The sequence below is a fragment of the Alosa sapidissima genome, chromosome 2 (genome assembly GCF_018492685.1).
Source record: "Alosa sapidissima isolate fAloSap1 chromosome 2, fAloSap1.pri, whole genome shotgun sequence".
NCBI classification, from domain to species: Eukaryota; Metazoa; Chordata; class Actinopteri; order Clupeiformes; family Clupeidae; genus Alosa; species Alosa sapidissima.
The window spans coordinates 8970403-8998018 of NC_055958.1; the positions used below are offsets into that span (position 1 = coordinate 8970403).

The 27616-nt window shown below is 40.1% G+C and overlaps 1 protein-coding gene and 2 long non-coding RNA genes across 4 annotated transcripts in view; all 3 read right to left on the reverse strand.

Annotated features, from left to right (window-relative positions):
- Positions 1–27616, reverse strand: part of epb41l5 (erythrocyte membrane protein band 4.1 like 5) — a 293140-nt gene that overhangs the window by 195242 nt on the left and 70282 nt on the right. The gene's annotated exons all lie outside the window — the stretch shown is intronic.
- LOC121685765 lies at positions 85–19425 on the reverse strand. Its single transcript, XR_006023431.1, has 3 exons — positions 19309–19425; positions 17871–17872; positions 85–96 (listed from the first exon to the last, which is right to left on the reverse strand). It is a non-coding gene; the product is annotated as an uncharacterized LOC121685765 (long non-coding RNA).
- On the reverse strand, positions 7990–10819 carry LOC121685761. The gene is made up of 3 exons (XR_006023430.1): positions 10805–10819; positions 10686–10688; positions 7990–8080 (listed from the first exon to the last, which is right to left on the reverse strand). It is a non-coding gene; the product is annotated as an uncharacterized LOC121685761 (long non-coding RNA).

Consider the following 27616-nt stretch of genomic DNA (forward strand, 5'->3'; position numbering starts at 1 on the left):
TTAACTTGTGTCAATTTTTTTTTTCAAAATTGTAAAATGCAAACCTCTCTCATCTGCAAATCTTGTAAACCTATATATATAGGGGTGGAACCGTACCTGTATTCATATTGAACCGAAACGGTATGGGCGTCACGGTTCGGTGCATGAATTTACACAGAGAATACACAGTATAAAAATAAATAAAACTTGTGTGCGAATTAATTCATGTAATGCGGAACTACGGTTAGGGATTAGTATATATATATATATATATATATACACACACACACACACACACACACACACACATATATACATACACACATAATTGCAAAAGGATAATAGACAACATCAAATGTTGAAACTGAGACATCTGACTACTTCATAGTAAATACTGGTTATCTGCACATTTTCCAAGTGCAAATTTAAAAAATTTTAAGACCTTTTCAAGACATCTAAATGGAAAAATTAAGACTATACTGTACCACGGCAAAAAAGATACAACTTAAAACTGTTTTATGCAATAGTTTTTTTTTCTACTAATTTTAACACCCACCCCATTTGGGATGTCTACAGAAGTTACCAAATATATTTTGGTGAAAGAAAATAATTGTGTGTGAATTACCTTCACAGCTATTTAATGCCCAATTTTAGGGTCTGGACTGCTTGCTTTTGAAGCTGACTTCTGATATCTGGCTGTACTGCTGGCTGAGGCTGACTGTTCTTCACCTGTGTCTGTAGTAGCCTAGGCTACTTGCCAAACATGTGTACTGGACTGGATTCCCTTATTTTTTCAAAGGTAGACTAAGCTATTTAAATATTGTAATAGGCCTACTAATAGGCCTACTAACTTAGGCATCTATTGTCCCATATGCAGCACAGAAAATCAAAGGTAATACATTTTGCATACCAGTTGTATTTAAACCAACCAAAGCTTGACTGAAACATTGTAAACCATTGACTTGTTTTAAAAAAAATGTATGGGAAAAGTTAAACCCCTCCTCGCATGTTCCTGCTGAAAAACTGCTGGTTTCATCTCAATCACGCACGTAATATGAACTCCCTTACAGATGCGTTTTTTTTTTTCATGTAGCCTGTCGCCGACATTCTTTCGCCGCCAACTTTTGCGAAGTACTGGGAAAGGCTGGCAAGCAAGCTGCAGACCGATATTACAGGTAGCCTACCTGAGGTAGTAGGTGAGGTAGTCGGGCTAATGTAACTTAGACAGATATTTACTTAGGCTAAGCCAGCAAAACACGCTGGAGAGATGCAAACAGATACACTTAATGTGTATTTCCTCCCGATTGAGAAAACGTTTGTTTTCTTTTTCTGTCGGTCCATGGTTCCTTCATAAATTGCGCAGCAAATTATCAGATGAGTGACCGAAGCACCACGCATAATTTGAACAGCAGTCTTTGCGTCCATAGTTTGTGAAACGATGCTGCGTCCGAGCAAAGATTCTAGAAGCCCAGCGCAACTCCAAAAAGGAGGACAAATGAGCGTCCGGCTTGAGGCTGCGCTGGATAGGACTTTTAAACTGTCCGGCCTAAATCCGAACGTATGGCCACCCTATCGCTAACTGGCTTACCCAGCTCTTTCTACCGCTACCGGTCGTGTAGGCTACCTAGGCCTACGTATCTCTCACGCCTCGACTATACCACGAAAACGTAAGGCATATTTGGGGGCCAAGCAGCTAAGCTGCGAGGCAACCCATAGTGATTCTATTTGTTGGGGGCCAAGCAGCGAAGCTGCGAGGCAACCCATAGTGATTCTATTTGTTCTTCTTCTTCTTATTATTATTATAACGAAACGCTATTTTGCCGTTGAACCATACAGTAAAAGGTTGGGAAATTTGGCACATTGATTCAGTACAGTCATATGTTTAATTTATCAAAGTCTCAAGTCTGCACTTCGAGTGCTCTAGCGCCAACAGCGTTTCAAATTTTTTATTACATCTATGCACTTAACGTTTGAACGGTACACCAAATTTTGAACATTAAGGTATATTTGGAATCCTTGGATGAGACCGAACTCAACGCAGATGTCAATTTATGATGCAAAGGCAAAGCCGCCAAACAGGAAGTGAAGTGATCTTCGCAAGGCTTTCGCGTATCAACACCAAACTCAGTACAGGGTCTCAGGACCCAATCAGGAGGACGCTCAAGAAATGTGGTAAATTTTGACCTACTCGACTATGTGGCGCTATAATCACAGGAAGTGGGCTCATATTTCAGCAATGCTTTCACATATTGAAACCAAACTTAGTATATGGACTTTGGACCTCATCCTGAGGACAGACACTAATTTTAGCAACCTTTGACCACTAGGGGTGCTATAATTATCAACACTTTCTCGTATCGACACCAAACTTGGTATGTGGACTCGTGACTACAACCTGACTATGCACAATACATTTGGTGATGTTTGAGGTATGCATATGTGTGGGGGGTTATTGGGGTGTGTGGGAGAGGAAGATTATCTGTGTATATGTGTGTGTGTGGGACGGGTGGTTAATTGGGTGTGTGTATAATGTAGCAACATTGGGTTGCCATGACAACTCCTGCTCAACTGCTTGGCCCCCACATTGCTGCTTGCAGCTATATTTGGGGGCCAAGCAGCGAAGCTGCGAGGCAACCCATAGTGATTCTACGTATTCTTATTATTATTATTGGGGGCCAAGCAGCGAAGCTGCGAGGCAACCCATAGTGATTCTATGTGTTATTATTATAACGAAACGCTCATTTGCCATTGAACCATACAGTAAAAAGTTGGGAAATTTGGCACATTGATTCGGTATAGTCATATGATTAATTTCACTAAGTTTCATGTCAAGTGATCTAGCGCCCCCAATGTGTCAGATTTTGCATTACATCTATGCGCTTAAAGTTTCAACCATTCAAATTGAGGTATACTTGGAATCCTTGGATGAGGCCAAACTCAACGCACCCCAAGACGTCAACGCACCCCAAGACGTTTCCGCTTAGTTGGATCTTCCGCCATATTGTATTTCATCAAAAACACTTAAAAGTAATCAAAGGTCATAAAGTTTGTCCGATTTTCACGAAACTTGACGCAGATGATCTTCAGACCATGACTCACAAATGCATTGCTTTTTGGAGCCATATTCAAAACCCGGCGCCCGTCATGACCAATCAAGTTTGGCGGCAAAGCCGCCAAACAGGAAGTGAAGTAATATCTCAGCAATGCTTTCATGTATCAAAACCAAACTCAGTGCCTGGGGTCAAGACCCAATAAGGTGGAGGCTCAATAAATTTGATGACTTTTGAACAATAGGTGGCGCTATAATTAGCAAAATTAAGTTTTGGCTTGCAATGAGTGATGTGTTTGGAATGAAAACTTACTAGTGGTGTCTGTTAATGTTAATGTTAATGTACTAGTGGTGTCTGTGGGAGATCCTAAGACCGACAGATGTGAATTTGTGATGTCAACGTAATTGATCCGGCTGCCATATTGGATTTAATCAAAAACACCTAAAAGTTTTCAAAGGTCACAAAGTTTATCCGATTTTCACGAAACTTGACGGAGATGATCATCAGACCATGACTCATAAACGCATTGCTTTTTGGAGACATATTCAAAACCTGTTGCCTGTGACGACCAATCACGTTTGGCGGCAAAGCCGCCAAACAGTAAGTGAAGTGATCTCAGCAAGGCGTTCGCGTATCAACACCAAACTCAGTACAGGGTCTCAGGACCCAATAAGGAGGAGGCTCAATAAATTTGATGACTTTTGACCTATAGGTGGCGCTATAATCACAAGAAGTGGGCTCATATTTCAGCAATGCTTTCACATATTGAAAATAAACTTAGTATATGGACTTGGGACCTCATCCTGAGGACAGACAATAATTTTAGCAACCTTTGACCACTAGGGGTGCTATAAGTTGCAACACTTTCTCGTATCAACAACAAACTTGGTATGTGGACTCGTGACTACAACCTGAGGACGCACAATAAATTTGGTGACTTTTGACCACTAGGGGTGCTATAATTATCAACACTTTCTCGTATCGACACCAAACTTGGTATGTGGACTCGTGACCACAACCTGACTACGCACAATAAATTTGAGGTATGCATATGTGTGGGGGGTTATTGGGGTGTGTGGGAGAGGAGGTTTATCTGTGTATATGTGTGTGTATGGGACAGGGGGTTAATTGGGTGTGTGTATAATGTAACAACGTTGGGTTGCCATGACAACTCCTGCTCAACTGCTTGGCCCCCACATTGCTGCTTGCAACTATATTTGGGGGCCAAGCAGCGAAGCTGCGAGGCAACCCATAGTGATTCTATGTTTTCTTCCCTATTATTGGGGGCCAAGCAGCGAAGCCCCATTGTGTTTCTATGATTTCTTACTATTATTATTGGGGGCCAAGCAGCGTAGCTGCAGGGCAACCATTAGTGATTCTATGTTTTCTTCCCTATTATTGGGGGCCAAGCAGCGAAGCTGCAGGGCAACCCATAGTGATTCTATGTTTTCTTCCCTATTATTATTATTACGCTTCCGCCATGGGAGTCTATGGCAGCCCATAGAACCGTATGGTAAAAAGTTGTGAAATTAGGCACACCGATTGGGGACAGGCCCATGATTAATTTCACCAAGTTTCATGTCGGCTCCTCGAGGGCTCTAGCGCCACCAACAGGCCAAAGTTGGACGTGCGTTCACGCACGTAACTTTTGACCTGTTGATCCGATTTTGAAAAATGAGGTATCGTTGGAATCCTTGGACCAAGCCGAGTTCAATCCAAGCCGGATTTTCCGCCATTTTGGATTTCATCAAAATCACTTAAAACGTATCAGAGGTCACACATTTTGTCCGATCGACACCAAACTTCATAGATATCATCTACAGACCATGCCTCATTAATGCATTGCTTTTTGTTTTCGGAACTAAAACCGTTCGCGCGTAACAGCCAATCGAAATTTGCGGCGACGCCGCCAAACAGGAAGTGAGCTCATATCTCAGCAACCCATTCATCTATCATAACCAAACTTAGTCCATGGACTCAGGACCCAATCAGGGGGACGCTCAAGAAATCTGGTGACCTTTGACCTCTAGGGGGCGCTGTAATTAAGAAACATGCCTTTTGGCCTGTAGCAGCAGTTGTGCTTAGAATTAAAACGCACTAGTGGTGTCTGGTACTACTGTTGGAGGTCCTTAGGCCGACCCAAGCCAACTTGTGATGTCATCGTAATTGATTCAGCCGCCATATTGGATTTAATCAAACACACGTACGAATTTTCGCAGGTCACAAATTTCAGCGGATCCTCACCAAAATTGGCAGAGAACATCTTCAGACCATGCCTTATCAGTGCATCGCTTTTTGGAACGATTGACAGAAGCATTCGGCTGTAACAGCCAATCAAAACTTGCGGCGAAGCCGCCAAACAGGAATTGAGCTCATATCTCAGCAACCCTGCCATGTATCATAACCAAACTTACTACAAAGGTTCAGGACCCCATTAGGAGGACGCTCAAAAAATGTGTTGACCTTTGACCTGTAGGGGGTGCTGCAATTAGCAATATTGCATTTTGATCTGTAGTTGCGATGTGTTTTATCGATCTTTTATTTTTGGATGTGAAACAGATGACAACATATTCCATCCAGTTCATTCTAATGCGTGCGTGGTAGGGCGGGGCGGGACGGGCAGGGGTGATTAGGTGGGGGGGCTGGCTGGCGGAGGCGGTGGCAATACTCAGCCCTGTTTCAGCCCTAAAAAATCAGTTATGTTTGATGTGACACTTGTTGAAAGTGTTGATCGCGAGTGTCTGCTGAGTTCTATCTTGTCGCCGTGGCTACTCTGGCCTATACTGCTTGCAGCTATATTTGGGGGCCAAGCAGCGAAGCTGCGAAGGCACCCATTGTGTTTCTATTGTTTCTTATTGGGGGCCAAGCAGCGAAGCTGCGAAGGCACCCATTGTGTTTCTAGCTTTTCCTATTATTATTGGGGGCCAAGCAGCGAAGCTGCGAGGCAACCCATAGTGATTCTACGTATTCTTATTGGGGGCCAAGCAGCGAAGCTGCGAGGCAACCCATAGTGATTCTACGTATTCTTATTATTATTGGGGGCCAAGCAGCGAAGCTGCGAGGCAACCCATAGTGATTCTACGTATTCTTATTATTATTGGGGGCCAAGCAGCGAAGCTGCGAGGCAACCCATAGTGATTCTACGTATTCTTCTTCTTATTATTATTATTATAACAAAACGCTAATTTGCCATTAAACCATACAGTAAAAAGTTGGGATATTCGGCACATTGATTCGGTTCAGTCATATCTTTAATTAATCAAAGTTTCAAGTCTGCACTTTGAGTGCTCTAGCGCCACCAACATTTCAAATTTTGTATTACATCTATGCACATAACGTTTGAACGGTACACCACATTTTGAACATTAAGGTATATTTGGAATCCTTGGATGAGACCGAACTCAACGCAGATGTGAATTTATGAGGTAAACGTAATTGATCAGGCTGCCATATTGGATTTAATCAAAAACACCTAAAAGGCATCAAAGTTGGCAAAATTTGTCCGATTTTCACGAAACTTGACGCAGATGATCTTCAGACCATGACTCATAAATGCATTGCTTTTAGGAGCCATATTCAAAACCCGTCGCTCGTCACGACCAATCAAGTTTGGCAGCGAAACCGCCAAACAGGAAGTGAAGTGATCTCAGCAAGGCTTTCGCGTATCAACACCAAACTCAGTATAGGGTCTCAGGACCCAATTACGAGGAGGCTCAATAAATTTGGTGACTTTTGACCTATAGGTGGTGCTATAATTACCAAAATTACGTTTTAGCCTGTAACGGGTCATGTGTTTGGAATTAAAGCATATTAGTGATATCTGTTAATACCTTGAGAGGTCCTTAGGCCGCCACATGCGAACATGTGACGTCAACATAAATGATCCAACCGCCATATTGGATGTCATCAAAAACACTTAAAAGGCATCAAAGGTCACAAAATTTGTCCGATTTTCACGAAAAGACCATGACTCATAAATGCATTGCTTTTTGGAGCCATATTGATAACCTGTTGCCCGTGGTGACCAACCAATGTTGCCCGTGGTGACCTTGCTGAGATATCACTTCACTTCCTGAAAGCCGCCAAACAGGAAGTGAAGTGATATCTCAGCAAGGCTTTCGCGTATCAACACCAAACTCTGTACATGGTCTCAGGACCCAATTAGGAAGAAGCTCAATAAATTTGATGACCTTTGACCACTATGTGGCGCTATTATCACAGGAAGTGGGCTCATATTTCAGCAAAGCTTTCACGTATTGAAACCAAACTTAGTATATGGACTTGGGACCTTATCCTGAGGACACAAAATAAATTTGGTGACCTTCAACCACTAGGGTGGCGCTAGAGTAACACAAGATTAGGTCATATCTCAGCAATGCTTTGTTGTATCAAAACCAAACTTGGTTCATAGACTTGTGACCACATCTTGAGGATGCACAATCAATTTTGCGACCTTTGACCACTAGGGGTGCTATAATTTGCAACACTTTCTCGTATAGACACCAAACTTGGTATGTGGACTTGTGACCACATCCTGAGGATGCACAATCAATTTTGCAACCTTTGACAACTAGGGGTGCTATAATTTGCAACACTTTCTCGTATCGACACCAAACTTGGTACATAGACTCGGGAACACATCCTGAAAGTGCACAATATATTTAGTGACTTTTGATCACTAGGGGCGCTATAATTATCAACACTTACTTGTATTGACACCAAACCTGATATGTGGACTCGTGACTACAACCGGAGGACGCACAATACATTTGGTGATGTTTGAGGTGTGCGTGTCTGTGGGGAGCCATTGGGGTGTGTGGTGGAGGAAGTTTATCTGTGTATGTGTGTGTTTGGGACGGGGGGGTTAATTGGGTGTGTGTATAATGTAGCAACATTGGGTTGCCATGACAACTCCTGCTCAACTGCTTGGCCCCCACATTGCTGCTTGCAGCTATATTTTTACATATTCTTACCATTTTCACACTTTTAACGACCCGTGAAAACATCTTCACTCTGCAACCACTACACTTCCTTCAGTAGCCTTATAGTCACTATACATTTCCGTTTGAAAAAATACACGAAACCAGATAAAGACATTTCACTCGCGGTCCCATACACAAATTTAATACATCCTTTTCGAAAATTCAAGACATTCCAGAAAATTTAAGACTTTTCTAGGCCTTAAAAACCGAAAGTTGCATTTAAGACTTTTTAAGGACCCGCGGGAACCCTGAAATATCATTTTAAATTTGAGGCCATCAAGACATCTCAAAAAAGTTAGGACGGGGGCAACAAAAGGCTGGAAATGGTTTATAAATGCTAAAAAACACAAAGAGAAACATATAATCCCTTGTCAGTCAGTACATGGACAGTAAATGACTAGTCTAAGGGTGTTTTCACACTTGGTCCCTTTCTGCCCTCTAAAGAAACAAAGATTGATGATTTAGCATTTCTGTGCATATGTGAACACTCCAAACAAACTCAGACCCTTCTAAAGCAAACTGTAACAGGACCCCCTCAGGAGGTAGTCCCGGGACGGTTTGCTTTGAAGTCTGTGGTGCGTTTTGCCTAATCTGTGAAAAAAAAATAAAAAAAAACACAAAGCACCCCGGGTTCACTTTCACTTTCTGCATTGTAGCCCATTTTATTCTCCTTGACTTGCCATTGTCAAGAGAAAAGGGATGTTGTTTATTATAAAAACTATTATCATTAGGCTTATAACAAAACATGATACAGACATTAGTAATTTGGCTACAGCCAAACAAGTGTGTTCTGACATTAGGCTAATGAATATCTTTTCATCCAAGCTATTGGTCACTGACAATGTTGAAATCAGCTAACTTTGAATTGCATTGCTCACCATTTTTCATTACTGCATCTATTATCTCTCTGTCAAACTCTTCTTGCATGTGATAAACATACGAGAGAAGTTGTAGCACAGTTAACAGGCTGCTGTTCAGTTATCATTTTGGACATGAGCTACAGGTTGTTGGGCATAGCAACAGTACCCAGGTGGGGCTAGCCTACCACTCTGAATTAGAAAGTGTGACTGGCTGGCGTGTTGACTGACAGTTCAAGAGGACCTTTGTATAACTTATATCTGAATTAATTCTGTAAATATATAATAATAATAATAATAATGATAATATATCTATATAGTTAAGAACAAAATTATTCATACCCCTGGCAAATATTGATTTAACGTTGATATGTTTGTTCTGACTGAAAATGACACTACCACATGCCAAAAGGTTGTAAGACAATATGGTAGAAACATGGAATCAAAAAAATAAGTGTTTATCTTTTTTTAAATTTTTATGAAAAATGGCGTGTCCACAATTATTCATACCCTTTTAAAATAATCACTGGAAACATCTTTATTTGCAATCAGAGCCGCTCCATGTCTCCACAATGATTGTAGACTGCACTTTTTTAGCTGCAATCTGGGTTTTGAGGCAGGAACGATTATTTGCCCTCACTCTGGCCTTGTACTCACTTTGTTGACGGATTGAGGTCTGGACTCTGGCTGGGCCACTCTAAAATATGACATTGTTCTCTGTTAACCATTTCTTGACTTGTTTGGCTGTATGTTTTGGATCATTGTATGGTTTAATGGTCCAATGATGCCTATTGGAGCAGGTCTCTTTGCACACTGCCTGATCTTTTCCTCCAGAATCTCAGTGTAGCCTCTTGCTTTAGTGTTAAAGTTTACTTTGAGAAGGTCACCAGGTCCCCCTGGTTGAAAAACATCCCAAAAGAATACTTTCAGTGTTTCCCCTACAGTGTATTTAACAGCGGCGCAGTGCCGCCGCTGGATTTTCAGCGCCGCTGCAATATAATATCACGAGATTCACTTAACACACTGTAAAAGCACAACGGCCAACGTCATCTCGAAATTGTTTTCTGAAAGTCTTGAGTAAGTTAAGTGCATCAAATCCGCACTTAGCCTCTCATTATTCAGGACATATATGCGGCATGATGTGTCAGGTGATTACAAGCCCAAAGACAAGTCTGCAGCCCATATGGCTAGCCTACGTTCTGAACACGGTTACATTGTTTAGCTATCCGACTGATGGGGTCTTGCTCCGCCACAGTGTAGCCTATGGTGTCATCGTTCACTTGTAGGTTACACAATAAATAGCCTACTTATAGGCCTGGTGACAATAAAAAATGATATTAGTTATATTTCATCACGAAGCTGTTTGTATGCCGTGAATTCGCTTGTAGCCTATGCCATATGTTAAGCTTGAGCAATTCCTCTGATCCAAAGCCTGCTTTGACACATTGACACTAATGTGAAACATGCATCCTCCTCTCCTAGCCTACATACATAAAGGAAACCAATTCATGATTACCGAAATGAATTTAACATGGGGGGGAAAAAGTTTGTTGCGATTTAGCCTACTGTTGTGATGCGGTTCTTTCTGCCGATTGGATTTACGTCCGGTGTCGTCAACTCTGAGAACTCTTGCTCCGGCTGACAATTTTATCCAGAGAGCTGATTTCCCAAAGATGAGCCTCCATCAACATTCAACGACAAATTATTAAAACGTAAGTAATGCAATAGAGTAAGCCTAGACTTGTAACGTTAGCGTAGGGCTACATGTAATGTTTGCATGGGAAAGCTAGGCGAACACAGTCTAGGCCTGTTTAAACTTTCTGATAGTTAAAGGAAATATGAGCATATGTTGGCATATACGTATAGCCTAAATTCTGTCCACTTAGCTATAATAGGCTATCACAAACAGACCTTTTCTACGTTTGCGGCATTAGACATAGGAGCCTACATTCTCTTATCAGAAAGACGTGTTCTCATAACTTCAGCGTTCTCTTGACGGTGAGACGAACGGTCGCACTTCAGTCAAGTAGCCTTGGTCCTTTTCGAGTTAATTGTGAGTGAGTTGTATGGTAACTGTGGGAGTGATGTAGAAGAAAAGTGAGTATTTACTTTTTTATACGTGGGTTTGTTGTTTTGGGACTGAGAAATAGACTACAAGGAGAGCATCTGGCTACGTGCATGCGTGTCAGCATTAATGGCCCCCCAACAATTAAATTCAATTACCAAAGAGCCTTAGAGATGTTCTTTGAAAAGCCCAGAAAAATTAAGTGCTCGCAGATTGGGTGTGGCCTTTGCCATTAAGACAAATTTAAATAAATTGTAAATAATCTTTTTCTGGGTTGTGCCATTTCATTTTTCTTCTATCATTTTTAACCAATAATGTAAAAGAAAGCTGAAAATGTCCACAAAAGAAACACGAAGGTATGATATAAAAAAAAAAAAAAAAAAAAAAATGCGCAACAACCCCCCCCCCCAGTAATAGCACCGCTGCTGGAAAAATTTCTAGGGGAAACACTGACTTTAATGCTTCTTTTTTATGCCAATCTCAGGCCATGTCCCTGGGTCAAAAAAAAAAATCGGCGAAAGCTAAATTCTTTGTCCAGGTGTGTCCTTATAAAGGTTTAGTGGAGTTGTGCATGTTTGGAGAAGAGTGATCCATGATCAGCATCCAAGATTACATTACATTACATTTAGCAGACACTTCTTGACCAAAGTGACTCACATATGTCAGCTATGTTACAAGGGATCACATTGTCCCCGGAGCAACTTGGGGTTAAGTGCCTTGCTCAAGGGCACAACGGTGGAAGCCGGGAATTGAACTGACAACTTTCAGGCTACTGCACGCTAGCCCAGCTCCTTAACCACTACACTACCACCGCCCTAGATGACCAAGTGATCCATTTTGAGATGGAGTGAACATTTCAACCACCAAAACACCATCCCCAAAGTGGAGAATATCTATAAAAAATCTATTAGTTTTAGGTGCTTTTCAGAAAATAGGACCTGGTGAACTTCTCAAAGTAAACGGTAACACTAAACAAGGGGCAAATTGAGAATTTTGGAGGAGAAGATCAGGATGTCTGCCGAGAGACCTGCCCCAATAGGCGGCATTGGACCATTAAACCACACAATGATCCAAAACATACAGCTAAACAAGGCAAAAAATGGTAAACCATTAAAAGAATATATTAAAGATCTCCTAGTCACATATAACCCACCCAGACCGCTACGATCACAGAATACTGGCCTTCTTGTAATTCCAAGAATCTCAAAAACTACAGTAGGAGGCTCTCAGCTATCGCGCACCCCTCCTCTGGAATAATCTCCCTTCCTCAATTCGTCTAGCAGACACCCTCCCTATTTTTAAGTCTAGACTTAAAACATACCTCTTTATTGCCTCCCATAGTTAGGTATGGTGCGGTGTGGAACTTCACCCACCTCAGGGATTTTTGGAATGGACCATTCTGCTGAGTCCTCGTGTGACTGGCACCTCAGTCACGCGTGCGATGGTGGTCACTGACCACACAGTGGGCATCGCTTTCAAATGGCCACTTCAGTCGCGCATTACGAGGCGTGAAGCTGCGTGAAGCTTTAGTACCACTTTTAGCCACTGTGCGTCGCTCTGCCACTGTACATCGCTGTCAGTAGCCTGACTGCCGCCCCTTCTAAAAAGCAGGAGGCTAGGCTACCTTTAAACGTAATTGTTACCGAGAGGAATCCCAGCCTACGATTTCAATAACAAAATAAATCGTAATTAAAACATTACCTCGATTAAGGCTACTTGGGTATGGCTTAAGGCTTGACTACACGGTGGTAGCGAAAATCGAAATCTGCTTTTGATGCCTACCGGTGCCGCTCCACAAAACGAAAAAATATCTTAATTTGCTGTCTATGTTATTGTCAGTGTTGGGGGTAACGCAACTACGCAAATCAACAGTGTCTTAATTTGCCCTACTTCTTGACTGCAATGTAGTCAATTGACTGCTTGACATGTCATTTTTATTTTTCTGTACAATAAACAAATACATCTGCTTTATGCCGCAGAATTACATTCATATTTGGCTGACTGCAGACGCGCCACTTCCCTCCCCATATTCCAAGATTATGATAGCCTATACAAAAAGCACTTCATACCATCATAAAAAAATCATTAAAACGAATAGCTATTTGCAATTTGACAAAACACTGGTCCTCATTCTGCGAATGCAAGGACGATATACCTGTTGCATTTAGTTAGATGTCCGAGTCACGCATAATGTTTGAAAACCACTGGCTCGTAATCACAATAATTTAACACAGACAGTTGGATAGCCTACTTCATCATGTCCCCATGCCTACATTTTTGTGAGTAGCATAGAGATCGTTAAAAACAATAAAGTATGGCTCTCCGTTTTGGACATCGAAAACTTATATTTTTAATAGACTACCGTCGAAGATGCTGACTTGCAAAAGCCTCGGGATAACACGTTATCTCCACTATCATCAGTCATGCCCCTTGATCAAAGTGGGGAATGATATAAAAGTTTGAGAACCACTGGCTTAACAAGTTACCTGCAGTCCAGAACACAGAATCTGTTGCAATATTCTGATGATCGGCGATGATATCGGCAAATGTTTGTTTTCCAAAGTAAGAATTTCACTTCACCATGCACCTTCGACAATGAATAGCTCATTACACTTGTTACTGTTAAACGTAGGCCTACCTGGTATCATTACAAACATTATTCTGTGTCCTAAAACTGGCATATTTTATGGCATTGTGTCATGTAGTTCGTTGCAAAATCTAGAGAAATGTGTGAGGTGGTCAGCGGGGGACAATTGAGACACACATTGGATTGTGTTATTACTTGAACATTCCACGCTATCCACAGCTGTGGTAGGCCTATCAGGGGCAGGAGGATTACTGTTAGCGCAGGCTTTATATAAAATTCTTCAACAGAAGGCCTCGAATGTTGTCTTGTTTGTGGAGCGCTTTGCTTCGCTTCTGTAATCTCGGCTTCATTGAAAATGAGGGCTTCCCTCAATGACCCTCCGAGAATAAATAAAGGTTGAATGAATGAATGAATGAATGAATGAATGCCCAAAATAAAGGCCTGTGGTTTGCACAGCCTACAGTAAATAACAGACCCGCCAGAATGTGCGTTATGATGCTTTTTTACGAGCAAGATGTTTTTGGTACCCTACGCACACTGCATGTTCTTAAATAACAATGATCATCAGTAATATTCGACCATTCATTTGGGTAAATGGGCAAGCATGACCACCTTGATTGGCTGATTGGCTGATGATTTTAACGCGGCCATGATTCCAAACACCTCCTTTGCGATGATGAGTGACAGGTGACAGGTCTCAGAATGCGCGCGCTACACAAGGACGGAAGATGATGAATACCTGGGGCCGTAGGCTATTCACAAAGGTTTTTATGTTACTACTAGGAGTAGGCTACTCCTAAATCGCACTTAAAGATTTTAGCTTGGAGTTTTCTCAAAGCCTTTCAGACAACTCCTAAACTAGGAGTGAGTCTTCGTGGCTATGGATGACGTCATTACTCATGCACAAGCTTGACTGAAGTGACCACCTTGATTGGCTGACGATTGTAACGCGGGAATTCCAAACACCTCTCTTCCGATGATGAGTGACAGGTGACAGGTCGGAGAATGCGTGCGCTACACAAATAGTGCGAAGGACGGAAGATGATTAATAACTGAATAAAAAGGCCTAGCCTAAATGAATAAAGAGTAAGGCAAAACAAATAGCCTAGTAGCCTAATGAAACATAGGCCTATGGATTGATTTAGTAGCCTACCTTTGCAACATTATTAAATTAATCGGTCACCAATATGCCTAGGCTACGTTTGCAAAGAGGAGAACATTTTAATTTAATTTAAAATGAAACGTTACATTTCATTTACATGTTAACAATGAGTAGTTTTGGTTGTTGTTGGTGGCGTTATTGCATCCCTTTTATAAATGCAAAATTGTTCCCTCGCGATTGGAAGCTCCTGTTGCGCATAGGCTACGCATTTCAAAACATCGCAACTAAAATGCCACAAAAAGCTGTTTATGAATAGGTCTTAGTGAGTTAGGAGTCCTCTCGACTTAAGCTGTCCCAGACTTAGGTGCTACTTTTAGGTCTAAAATGCTTCGTGAATTACTTTTTGTGAAAAAATTAGGAGTCCTAAAGTTAGGAGTGAAACGCCAATTATTTTTAGGAGTTGCTCCTAAATTCGCCAGTTAGGAGCTACTTTTAGCCTTAAAATTCTTTGTGAATACGGCCCTGAATAAAAAGGCCTAGCCTAAATGAATCAAGGCAAAACAGCCTAGTAGCCTAATGAAACATACGGATTGATGTAGTATCTTTGTAACATTATTAAATTATTCTGTTACTATGCCTACGTTTGCAAAAGAGAACATTTTAATTTGATTCACAATAATGTTACATTTTATTTACATGTTGACAATGATTAGCCTAGTTTTGGTTGTTGTTGGCGGCGTTATTGCATGTTAGTTATGCCTACAATGCAAAATTGCTTCCTCACGATTGGAAGCTCCTGTAGCTGCATAGGATTTCAAAACACGGCAAAATGCCACAGATTTGTGAATAGGTCTGTGAGTAAGGAGTCCTCTTGACTTCTTTTAAGCTGTCAGAGGTGGGAAGGTGTGATTTGTTGGGGGCAGGGCGGATTAACTGGGCACAAATGTCTGATGGCCCCCCTTCCCCCCAGCCAACGTGAATCGGGTGGTTAGTTAATAGGCCTATCGTGAAGATTTTTCCTGCCATCTAAGGCACGAGCGCATCTGTGAGGCCAAGCCTCACCAAGTAGCTCGTTTGTTTACAACTAACATTCCATTTAATTAAACTGCTTTATAGGCTATGCCGAAATAGTTTTCAACATTTTGAATATTAGTGTCGGGTGAATTGAAATGTTCTCAAAGTAGCCTTATGGCTGAAAGCTGCTTGGGATCCCCCCCGTCAAGCAATATAACCATACAAACGCGCTTCCTGCACTCATCGTTTCAAAAGGAGTAATTTTGGCTTTGTCAGAACTGAAGAGCTGTGGACGGCACGGCAAAGTATGCCCAATGAAAATAAATTAACGCAACGCAACACAACACAGATCCCGCTTCTCTCGCGTCAATTACTGACAGTAACCTAGAATAAATGCATGGGGAAAAACACTTCCCCATAACAAAGACATCGTAAAACACTGAAAGTTAATATTTTGTCACTAGCAACATACATCTGTCCTTTGTTAAATGTATTATGTTCCAAGTAGCCTATGCGTAATTCTGCTTCATAAAGTTGAACAAATACATTTGCTTATTTCACAGAAAAATATAAATAGCCAGTTAGGGTCTACAGTGCAGAGTTGGTAAGTTATGGTAGGCCAACTTGCAGTGAACATACAAACAGGGGAAATTCTTTCTCTTGTAGCTGAGTAGCCTCAGGTGCGCACGTAGACATAAGGCCGAACATGCAAGCGCCAATGAATCGTGCTCTCACGACAATCACGCTGTTAAACTTAAAATAGGTTAACATCACTCTAAGTTCGCCTTCAAGCAAGGAAAACGATGATTTGAAGACATCTGTTTCGTTGGAAGGGCAAGGGGTAGCAACAGGGCAACACAGAGACAGGCCCGATGGCAGGGCTGTTATGAGAGTATTAAAAATATGGGATATTCTACGGGAAAACATTAAAACGGCAAGACAGCGGGGGAAAGTTAAAATACATAAACACGGAAAAAGTTGGCATGCATTGTTTCGGTCCCCGTGCACAGGGATTATTTGTCATATTATTAATCACATATGATTATTTGTGAAATTGTGCAAACAGGCGCAACACATTGGAAAAGGAAGGACTGGTAGCATGCAAGCTCACGGGAAAGATTGATTTAAGAACGTTATCACAGTGTGTGGCTGTGGCGCAGGCGGAAGACGGCGACAATTGGCAGGGGAGGGTCATGTCTTTTTTAACAATTCTGTCGGAGGGTCATTGAACAATTTCTAGCAGTCAAGAGAGGGTCATGCAACTTGCAACTGAAGCACTCAAAATTCCTCCGGTGACCCCTTCAATAAATAACGAACAGTCCCTAGATTGCTGCTGGGCTATACGTCTTGGTTCATGTCTGTTAACAACTCATTGCCGCCAAACGCATAGCCTATCTCGCGATTGCATCCATTACAAACAAACATGCAATGTGAACGTCTGGGATTGGGTTAAGCACTAAATGCTCTACTGAATAAGCACGAAGTCAAACCTTTAAATGAAAAACACTCTTTAATAATGAAAAAAATAAATAGACCGCTAATGAAGTAAACTTGTGACCATCCAAAATCGTTTATCGCTTAACTCCGTGATAACAGGACGTAACAGGAAGGCATTTGGCTGAGCAACGGAGGTTATTATGCTCTATATCTTGTCCAAATGATGTCTGTCTATCATCGTTGCACTTGGAGAAAACCAGAATGTTTAATTTGTCCTGCGTTTTAATTTGTCCTGCGTTTTTTCTACGGCTGCAAACGGGATTCACTCGCAGTTAACCAAATATTTCTTTATAGGGCAGGGCAGGCATATTTCTGGCTATTAAATTATTCACAAAGTCTGCTAAACTCTGTAGTGAAGTCTGTGTAGGATTTTCCAGGCTCCATTTCTTTTTACGAGACACCCTGCTCACTTGAGCCATCTACCGGTTGTTTGGGTTGTTGCAACGTCTCACTGGAAAAATACAAATTAAAGTTGCGTGATACCGTGTGATCCCACGTGCGGACCGCGAGTAAAGCTGGCCAAGTCGAAGCACTGCCCACTGTACATACCTGCGCTGGTGTCGACAACCCCTCACCATGCCTTAGTTGCCACTATAGCATAGTGCTGTCATGGACTTTTTATGTGCCACGCTGTACAACCCCCCCCCCCCCCCCCCCTCTCCTCTCTCCCCTTCACTCTCTCAACTTTCCCTCTCTTTCCTATTCTCACTATGGTATACTGTAACAATATATAGTACCGCTGATTACTTATTGACATTAACCATTTTGATTTTCAGTAATACTACATCTCTCTTTCTTCCCCCTTACTGTACCTCACTTGTGAGGTATATAAATCACCAGTCATCAGCCATCCGTGTGCTTGGCCTTCCTCTCACCCATCTCACCTGAAGTCCCATCCTTGACTGTCCTATTACTGTCCCCCTATCTGGATTCCTGGCCCGCACAGCCTAGCGACCCATCACCTGGCTATGACAACTCTGCCCGGATTCCTGGCCCGTCTGCCCACCCACCACATGCCCCTTGACAACTCCTTTCCCCTGGACAATTCCAACGCTGGACTATTTGAACTTTCGGTCACTAAATCAGGATTAATGCATTATCATACCGGATACATATCCCACCTCTTGTAACTTTCAACTCAGGTGCTTTAAACACCATGTCCTATTCTCTACACCTGACTATCATATGCATTTGTCATGTACACAGACCTTACTGTCCTGTATTTGACCCTAGGCAGATGGGTCAGGCCCTTGAGTCGTGGATCTTCCTATATGTTCTTCCTTGAGTCGTGGTTTCTTCCTATATGTATCTCCAATTCTAGGGAGTTTTTCCTCACCCCTGTTACCCACGGGCCTTCTTTTCTTTTCTTCCTTTCTTTTTTTCTCTGATTGTCTACACTCTGTAAAGCGCCATGATAGATGTGTAATGTTTTGGCGCTCTATAAGCACAATAAATTGAAATTGAAATTAAACCGAGAACAATACCAACATTTTAGAGTGGCCCATTCAGACCTCAATCCGTCAAAAAGGTGAGTACAAGGCCAGAGGGATGGCAAATAATCGCTCTTGACTTAAAACCCAGATTGCTGTTAAAAAGGTGCCGCCTAGAATCATTGTGGAGACATGGAGAGGCTTGGTAGGTATTATAATAACCATTTTTAGAGCTGTGAATGCAAATAAAAAGATGTTTCCATTGATTATTTAAAAAGGGTATGAAGAATTTTGGCAACGCCATTTTTCATAAAAATGTTAAAGATGAAAATGGTTCTTTTTTTGATTCCATGTTTCTACCACATTGTCTTACAACCTTTTGACATGTGGTAGCGTCATTTTCAGTCAGAACAAACATATCCATAAAGAGAATAAATAATGTATATATGGGCTAATCTACTGAATTCGTGCAAATTTTGAGTTTGAAAGTTTAAAGTTTGAATTTTTCCCCCCAAAATTTTTCATTCACATGCATTGTATAACACCTAAGGTACACATTTCTAATACTTGGACATTTTAATTTTTATATTGTCTTTTTATACGTTTTTTAAAGTTTAAGTAATTAAGTTTTATAATACTGTATAGGATATATCAGTGGTTCTCAAACTTTTGACTATTGTGACTATTAGTGCTCTTTTGTTCTGTCGGCCAATCAGCTGTATGCTAGAAGTAACCTCATGGCTACTTACTGAACCAGCATGGTGTTTGTTTACAATTGGAATGGAGATGGACAAAGCACAGCGGATTGCAGATGAGCTAAATCTGATGATGAAGGCGACTGCATTACATTGGAGAACATCCCTAATCTAGAGCTGACCTTAGATAATTACAACGAGGAAGAATCTCTCGGTCTGGCAGCAGAGGAGCTAGATCGTAAGGGACTGTTTGTTATTAATAAACGGGGCCACCGGAGGAAAATAGGGGCGGGTCATGTCTTTTTATTCTTTGTTGAGGGGAGGGTCACCTAACTTTTTTTTGTCTAGGAGGGGGGGGGGGGGACAGTTGATTTCTGTCGCAATAACGTTCTCTTTCGTTCCATAGCTCTGTCAACATTGAACAATGAAAATAAGGGAGATTTCCCGGGTTTCTCACGCAAAATACGGAAAATGTCAACATTCGTCCCCATTAACGTTGGAAGGGTTGGAGCAACAAAGTAGCCTACTTTATTCACGCCTATAACAGCCTATATCCATTTGGTTAACTTTATCCAGCCCTAAAAATGCTAAATTTAACTTTGGTTTACTTGTAGTTTACCGTGTATCCTAACTTTAAACAGTGTACATGCTTAACATAAAGCATACTTGTGCTTCATTCATCCACACATCCAGCTCCTAATATTTTGACAAGCATTTCTACCAATTGACCTTGTTCCTGCCCATCTCTAGCTTTGCTGTCTCCATCCTTTCTGTTTTTGTTGTTTGCAAAAAAATATATAGTAGGCCCTATTTATTGGTAACCAGCAACAAGTGCAATTTAATCGCTGTCATTCTCTCTCCTGCCAACAAAAATGTGTTACGTTCCAAGTAGCAGTGCGTAATTCTGCTTCATAAAGTTGAACAAATACATTGGTCATATAAATAGCCAGTTTATGGTCTACAGTGTAGAGTTGGTAAGTTATGGTAGGCCAACTTGGAGTGAATATACCGGGGGAAATTTGTTGTCTACTTGTAGCTGAGCCTGGCAGGTGCGCACGTAGACATAGCCTAGGGCCTAACACTGCAAGCGCCAATGAATCGTGCTCTCACGACAACCACGTCGTTAACTTAAATAGGCCTAGGTTAACATCACTTTGGAGTTTGCATTCAAGCAAGCAAAACGATTATTTGAATACATCTGTTTCACTGGAAGGGCAAGGGGTAACAACAGGACAACACAGACAGGCCAGAATGCAGGACTAATGTTATGAGAGTATTACAGTAATATGTGATATTCTACGGGAAAATATTAAAATGGCAGCGGGGAAAAGTTAAAATGATAAACCCGGAAAAAGTTGTCATGTTAGGTATTTTTCGGTCCCTGCGATTATTTGTGAAATTGTGCAAACGGCCTTTTCAAGTCATTTGAGAAGGAAGGAGTGTAGCAAACTCCCAAATTGACGCTCGTCTCAGAAATTGAGTTTTGGATAATGTTCAGCTTCGGCAGCTTTACAATGACTGAGGAAGCCTAGAGACGAGTCCATAGCAACAAGTTCATGTGTTAAATTTGTTATTACCCAGTGTGCTTTGTTGAATGGTCTCAATGTTTTATTGTTTTATTTCATGTGAATACTTACTAGAGGAGTAACTTATTTCAAGTAGGCTAATGCAGTTGCAGGAAGTGTGTATTTAGTTTCCATGCTTATTGTGTTGTGTAGTACTAATGTTAGTGAGTAAATCTACTGAAATGGCCACCATCTTGGTGAAGTGTGATGTGTAAGATTAGAAAGCAGAGGTTGAGTTTAGAACGGTAGCTGCAATGTGTTTCCATAGCGTTTAAAAGTGAGAGTGGAAGGTATCGACATTTGGTCGGGGAGGGTCATGTCTTTTTTGATAATGCTGCTGGAAGGGGCCTTGCATCGTGTGTGCATTCAAATGAACAGGGTTTGCAAACGTGATCTCATGTTTGTTTAGTTCGCGTTTTAGACTATGTTATCCATTGCTAAATCTGCTAAATCCATTGCCAACCTGGTGCCTTGCACTGGGTGTTAATTCAAAATAACATGGTTTGCAAACGTGATCTCATGTTTGTTTTACTTTATCCATTGCTACTAGCTGGTTCTTTAACCCATTACAGATAGTTTCGATGGGTCATTAGCATCATATGCACTGCAGGCTGACAGATCAGTGACCGTGACAGGGGGGAGGGTTGATCTTAATGTCATGTAAATGAGGACCATTGTGTTCCCATCCAATGGACTGAGGGAGAAAGTAGTCAAATTGAAAAGCCTGATTTCTCAGCTTGTAGCTTTGAGATGTGTATACTTTAAAATGGCTACAACTTATTCAAATATTATCAGATCTCCATGAGTGAGACATCATTGGATAGCTTTGAAACTACACTTTTCAGAAAATTATGTGAATAACTCAAAATGTCTCTAGGGAGACATGTGCCTGGTTTTGCCATGCCTGGTCACATATGTGGTGTGTACCTTACAGAAATAAATGCCATTTTTTTATTTAGTGATTTAATGACCTTGCTCCATATCTGTGACACAAACTCATCTGACCTGACTTGACCAGAGTTTACGTGTTATAGCCTGTGTGTGCCTATGGTGTCTGCACTCATGATTCTCTACAACTTTTTACTGCATTGCCACGAACAAAGTAAAGGCAAAAAAGGTGTTTCTTTGCCGAACAAATTGGGATGCAATATGAGCCTTGAATTGGATGCCATGCAGGAATTTGGTAGGATCTCAAAACCGGATTATGAACATGCTTTGCCATAGAGAAACACACAATAGCGTTGGATTATAAACATGCTTTGCTACAAAAACAGACAAAAACGTGAGGTAAGTCGAGCTATATGAAGATATTATTTTGCTGTCACTTCGTATGTTTTATAACCCAGATGGATGTACTTGGTATCAAATGATAGCTCCGTGTCTCCTCTTTCATCTGACATGCGTGGCATAGCTATCCGATCACAGGTCCGCGAGTAATTCAAACGCGAGTAATGGGTGTGCAGCATTGGTTTTTGTACATGACGTTATTATTTTGTAGTCACTTTGTCTGATTTCATAAGCCAGAAGGATCAACATACTTGCTATTAATGGATAGCCCTGTGTCTCCTCTTTCATCTGATATGCTTGCCATATCTATGCGTTCACGGGTTCGCGAGTAATTCAAGCGAGAGTAATGAGTGCGCAGGTGAACGCAGAGAAGTAAAGACTGTAAATATGGTGCAATTTTGTATAAATTTCATGATTTTTTTATTTTCATACTATACGTACAGGGGTCAGTGACAGATAAGGGTTGGTAAGATGAGAAAATTAAAAATATGTTTAAACCTTTAAAACAAACCATGCCTGAGGTTTGCTAAAGTGTATACTTTATATTTCTGTTGTATTCATATTATTTAATATGACGTGCATACTATTTTTTAACAAAAGATATAACTAACAGCTTGTTAAATTGTCAAATGGTGTAACCACAAAAATGACAAATATCTAATATTTCACACCTCCTAGAGTTCATGCAATTGCTCTCATAAAATTATTAGTTTATTTTGTAATATCCTATGAGAATGTTTTATTATATTTATTTCTAAATTTAAATTATATGGGTTTTTCATTGTACTGAGCAAGACCATATGCTGTAAACATCTTGTTTTATGTCTATTCTTTGACCATTTGAGTAAAAATGGTTTAAACAACCATTATTACAGTAAAGTAGAGTATTAAATCATTATCCATGTTATATATATCTTTTTTGTACATTATTAGTCTTTTAGACAAAATACTGGTTACATCAATTGACCATAAAACGTTTATAGCAATAGGACAAGAAATTGACACCAAAGTAAACTGAATTGGATATTTTGATATGTATTCATGTCATTCATCATATTCCATATCAAATATAATTTCATTACATTAATGAAGAAACTTGTGTTCTATTTGATTTCAATTCAGTTCTCATACAATTTCAGTCTATACCCATTATTTTCAAAGAGAGTGAGATAAAGGGCCCTATTTTCGCGATGCAAAACCTGGCGCAAAGCATATTATTATTCTGACGCAAAGTTTTTTCCTATCTTACACTACACTTTTATTAAATAATGCGCCCAGGGGTGTGGCAATTACCGACATAAGGTGTGGTCTGGCACATGATCTAAAAATCGTTATCTTACACCATCTAAAAAGCATTACGCCACTGACCAAGAAAAGCCTGGTCTATAGCGAAAGGCGCATATGAAACACAGCTGAAGACGCACTGTCACGAGATGTAAGCAGCAATTCCTCTGCAGAATAAATGTCCTTATTTTAGGTTATTTATTCAGTCATTCGAACATTATAGGGGGAAGTTTTGCTTTTTTCAGGTTATGGTTTTGCTGGTAACCCATCGTCAGTCAATAGTGAAAGTAATTAACTGTGTATAACTGTTTTGTCGTTGACTATGACACCACAGTGAAGTTAGTTTCACTTTGCCTTTCAGTTCAATTAATAGACAAGTGCAGATGTGTGTAGCCTATACTCTGCTAGGTTTTAGTAAAGAATGGCTTAGTGGAATACCTGTTCCATACGGTCTTGCGTAGAAGCAGATTCCTTCAAATACACCGCTGACTATCAAAATACTGATGCGCTGTTTGAAGTTGCTCTGCTTGCTGTTAAAGGGAATGACAGATGTCCTCCTCATTGGTTTAAAGGATGTTAAGCCCAAAACACACCCATGACTGATTAAGAAACATAAGAGCCACCTTTTTGCGCCAGACACCTGACGTTTGATAACAAAACCACCCTGAATGTGGACTGGACAAACCCCTAAATGTATTTACGCTATTTGCTAGTGACCATGCCTTTTAGATTGCTAAATTAGGGCCCAACGTGTGTGTGAGAGAGAATAAGAGTGAGTGAAAGAGTGGGTATGATAATTTCTTAACAACCAACCAACAGCAGGATCTGCGTTCACATGTACTCTGTGGCGAGTAGTTTTCCTTGCTTGTAAGTGGCATCCATTGGGGGACAAGAGGTGCATTTTATATATAATAAATGTATTTATATTATTTATTTATAATTTGAACATACTGTTAACATGCATCATAATAAAATATTACAAATAATTATGGAAGTTTACATTTAAAATGAAAAGCTTTGACATTTCAAAAATGGCTTAAATTGCAATCTAATTAAACCCTTTTAAAGCTATTGTTCATGCTAAAAAGTTAGTCACTATTTAAATTATAAATATAATATAATTGGCACCTACAATCTGATCAAACTGGTCAGTTCTGATCAAACTGGTCTCAAACAAAAAAGAGTCAAATGGTGTAACCATAAACATTTCTATTTAAAAGCAAAATTTGCAGGCATTATTATGGACAACTATGCACACACTTCACCTTTATGTAAATATTTAAACACAGTTTTTACATTAAATTGAATATTTTATGATTATTATGATTTATCAACATTTTTAAAAAGGTCATACAATTTGACATGTAACCTAAGCTTGCCTGGCCATGGCCTAAAAATTCAACAACCTGAACTTCCAGCAACAAACAGAGGGAAACTAAACTTGATGTCAGAGTTCAGCTTGATAGACTACGAAACACTTAAAAAAACGGTACAGAATCTCAGCACTTCCACATGTGTCTAAGAGACTCTGCCTACCAATTTCTTCAAAACTGTTTTTCACCTCATAGCGGCGGATGTCCTTCAAATTGTAAATGTATCACTGCTGTCTGGCACTTTTCCTAAGTCACTGAAAACAGCTGTTGTAAACCCACTTCTCAAGAAGAATAACCTGGATGTATCCATGCTAAACAATTACAGGCCCATATCCAATCTACCTTTTATTGGCAAAATTATTGAAAAAGTAGTCTTTAATCAATTAACCACCTTCCTAACATCAAATGGGTATTTTGATTACTTTCAGTCTGGTTTTCGGGCAAATCACAGCACTGAAACAGCTCTCATTAAAGTTTCCAATGACATACGCCTCAACACAGATTCAGGTAAAACATCAGTCCTAGTGCTACTGGACCTTAGTGCAGCATTTGACACTGTTGATCACAATATTTTACTACACAGACTAGAACACTGGGTTGGATTTACAGGCATAGTTATCAGCTGGCTAAAATCATATCTACAAGAAAGGAGCTTCTTTGTTGCCATCGGAAACTGTACCTCATCACCAACGTCCTTGACCTGTGGTGTTCCCCAGGGGTCGATCTTGGGGCCACTATTATTCAACCTCTATATGCTCCCACTTGGACAAATCATTCAAAATAATTTGATTTCATATCATAGCTATGCAGATGACACAAATTTACTTAGCTCTATCACCAAACGACTATGGTCCTCTTGAATCTATGTGTCAGTGTATAGAACAAATCAACACCTGGATGTCTCAAAATTTTCTTCAGCTGAACAAAGAAAAAACTGAAGTAATTATATTTGGTAAAAATGAGGAAAGACTTAGGGTTGCCACTCTCCTTGACACAAAAGGGTTGAGGGCAAAGGATACTGTTAAAAATCTTGGTGTATTAATTGACAGTGATCTAAATTTCAACAGCCACATGAAAGCAATAACTAAATCAGCTTTTTACCACCTCAAAAATATTGCCAAACTCAGAGGGCTGATGTCAAAACATGACTTAGAAAAACTCATTCATGCATTTATCTCCAGCAGGGTTGATTACTGCAATGGACTGTTCACAGGCCTTCCTAAAAAGACTATTAAACAGCTTCAGGTGATACAAAATGCAGCAGCTAGGACTCTAACAAAAACTAAAAGAACTGACCACATTACTCCAATTCTTAAGTCCTTGCACTGGCTTCCAGTAAGTCACAGAATTGACTTTAAAGCACTATTGCTTGTTTATAAATCAGTAAATGGAGCAGGACCTAAATACTTGTCAGACATGCTTCAGCAGTACACACCTTCTCGTCCTCTCAGGTCCCAGGTGAAAAACCTGCTAGTAAAACCTACAGTTAGAACTAAACATGGTGAAGCAGCTTTTAGCTGCTATGCGGCTCAGCTGTGGAACCAACTTTCGGATAACATTAAAAAGGCCCCAACTGTAGCCAGTTTTAAATCTAGACTTAAGACCAAACTGTTCTCAGATGCTTTCTGCTAACTGTGCCGAGTTATAAATTCTGAATCTGCCTTGATAATTATTCTACTTTGTCTTTTATTACTTTTTTTTACTACTTTTGCCTTTGTTTTTGCTTACTAATTATTCTTTATTTTTAAATGATTTTACCTTGTGTTTTATGTTTTCTTTTTATTATGATCTTTACCTTTTAACTATTCTTTGACTATATTGCCTATCTTTGCTTTTATTTGTTATTATTGTTTGGTTTTGTTTATGTAAAGCACATTGAATGACCTCTGTGTATGAAATGTGCTATATAAATAAACTTGACTTGACTAAAAACACTATTATGTTACTTAAGAGAGTTGCTAACCTTGACTCATAGCAGTTGAGGTCTTGAAGGGTCCTTCTCTATGACATAATCTCCTGTCACATGATCCTCTGACATAATACTGGTGGTTACACCACTTGACATTTTAAGTGGTTGATGTGACAGACAATTCCCCATATTAATTAAAACATTCAGAACAATGGGGTTTCATTATTTGTATTAAATACAGAAAAGTTATTGTGCAAGATCATGCCAGATTATTTTAGAAGGGATTTTGGAGAGAATTTCACATTTCACATTTTTCACAAGTGTAATTATTTGGTTCATGTTTTTGTGGTTACACAGTGTTGACAATTTTACCCAAATTCAGTTAATACTCTTTCAAAATTAAATAAATCCAAAACTTTAAGATTAGGGTTTGATGAAAATGATATTTGAAAATAATTTCTTAAATTATTTTCAAATTTTAAATGTATGTAACCCATATGTACACAAAAAAATGAGCGTCACGTCATTGACCCACAGACAAGTGCGTGGTCTCGTTGGAAGGCCCCACTTCTGCTCTGTCACGCAATATAGGTCTTGCTGCGATGAACAGTTGTGGAGCAATGTAACAGAGAAGAAAGGGTGTGTTTTTTGACGCACTTTGTGTCAATCGGGTTCTAAGGGTTAAAATCTCGCGTACCCCCATTTGAGAACCACTGGGATATATGATATAAAACCTATTAGGATTTTCTTTACATACAGTGCTTCCGGAAAGTTTTCAGACCCTTTCATCTTAAAATGGATTCAATTAACTCTTTTCTTATCAATTTACACATATTTTCTGGACTATAAGTCGCACCGGAGTATAAGTCGCACCAGTCAAAAAATGTTTCATGAAGAGGAAAAAAACATATATATAAATATATATGTGTTGCACCTGAGT